The sequence below is a fragment of the Dioscorea cayenensis genome, unplaced genomic scaffold (assembly GCF_009730915.1).
Source record: "Dioscorea cayenensis subsp. rotundata cultivar TDr96_F1 unplaced genomic scaffold, TDr96_F1_v2_PseudoChromosome.rev07_lg8_w22 25.fasta BLBR01000380.1, whole genome shotgun sequence".
NCBI classification, from domain to species: Eukaryota; Viridiplantae; Streptophyta; class Magnoliopsida; order Dioscoreales; family Dioscoreaceae; genus Dioscorea; species Dioscorea cayenensis.
In genome coordinates, this window is record NW_024086771.1 from 45669 (window position 1) to 47796 (window position 2128).

Here is a 2128-nt window from a genome sequence, read left to right on the forward strand (position 1 = left end):
AAACTGTAGGGGTTTGTGATTTCCAGTTTAGGATTTAGGGCTTAGGGATTGAGGGTTTAGTATTTATTATTTAGGGTTTAACTTTTTAGATTTTTTTGGATATAGATTTTGTAATATTTTGGTTTAAGATTTTAGATATAGTTTTATAAATTTTTTAAAATTTTAAGAATTTAAGGATTTTTAAAGTTTAAATTTGAAGTTTATATAAAAAAAATAATGACATGGATGAGGATGTGGATGACAAGTTGGCATCCACGTCATTCGTGAAACCTATTCGATAAATCTATTTGGTAAAAAAATAAGCATCGCTCGACAAAAAAAGTATATTGTTATGAAATCATCTTTCAAATGAAATGAATGATGATTTTATTCTTATTAAATATAGAAAAATTAGCACATTAACCGTCTTTTTTTGTTCTTTGTTAACCGGAGAAATTAAAAATTAAAGAAAAACTCCTCTATCCATATTTCCCAAAACTGAGAAATCACAACATTTTTTAATTTTTTTTTTCTTTAATTAATTTAAGAAAAAAACTTTATGTCATATTACAAATATATTAATTACCCAAGATTCAATCAAATATCCTTAATAATCCAGATTGCCAGTGCATTGTTATTTTTTGAAAGTCCTGTTATGCTTTTCCACCGGTAAACATCTTATGAGATCACCAAACTATACCCATGTTTTACTTTGGATACCAAACTTCAATTTGTATCTTTTTTTATAACTCTACTTTGATTTGATTTCAACGAGAGGATATTCGAATGAGAGGATATTTGAGGGATTTCGGTGAGAAATGTCAGATGTGAACATTAGATAAGTCACGTGAAGAGCATTTGACACATCATATGCTGATGTGGACTAGCATTGTCACTCCCAAAGGCCACATCATTCATCCAAGTCCATTAAATTTTATGTTGACATGACTTTTAGAGTAACGTGGCTGGTCCACCTCAACATATGACATGCCCAAATACCTCAACATGGCTTATCTGGTGTCTACCTCAGACATTTCTCACCAAAATCAATCGGCTACTCTTCTGTTGAAATCAAATTGAAGTAGGATGACCAAAAAAATATAAATTAAAATTTGATATCCAAATTGAAATATGAGCATAGTTTGGTTACCTCTCAAGAGTTTTACCAACTTTTCCACCATCCCCGTTATCAAACTTCGATTATCTAACAACTCTTTTGTTCTGCATTATATATATATATATATATATATATTTGTTTATGTACTCCAACTTCTTATGTTCCTATATTTATACCTATAATCACTTTTTTTTTTCTATCTAATATATTTTGAATGGTTTCTTACATTTTCATACATATATATATATATATATATATATATCAATTGATTTTTTCTTTTTTATTTTCTATAATCTTTTTTTATTCAGAACATCTTCATTTGATTATTCATATTAAGACATAAGTGATGTTTCAATGTGTGTGTATATATATATGAAAAAATTTGATGATGATAAATATGTATTTTCAAAATTTTATTTAAATTTATATGTAAAAAATCTCATTTCTAAAAAACCAAGGGAGTTACAAAATTTGAATAAGTTCAATACAAGGTGTAATGTGTAATTAATGTGTCAAAAAATAAATTGAATTTTTTTCTCATCAGATTAATTTTTTTTAGTTTGAGTCACTTTCTGCAATAATTCGATCTATATATATATATATATAACAAAATAACTATATGTCATCGAACAAAAGATTAATTCTTAATTTCTAAATCTCGTCTTTCTTCCACATTAGAACATGTATTTATGTGAAAGAAATCCCTTATTAAAAAAAAAATACTCAAACAATAAAAAAAAACAACAAACTCAAAGCAAGGTGTAAATTGAGTAACATGGAACTAATTCATTGTAAATAATGAATCCTTATATATATATATATATATATATATATATATATATATTGAGCACATATAGCATCACCATCAAAGTAAAATGTGAAGGGGAAACAAACACATTCATGCTTTTGATTTCACAAATCCCAATTGAACAATACTTTTTTTGTTATTTTTTTTTTAAAAAAAAGGAAGGCATCAATGTCCAAGTCAAAGGCAAAGAAAAAAAAAGGTGTTGCTCAACATTCATGAGAATG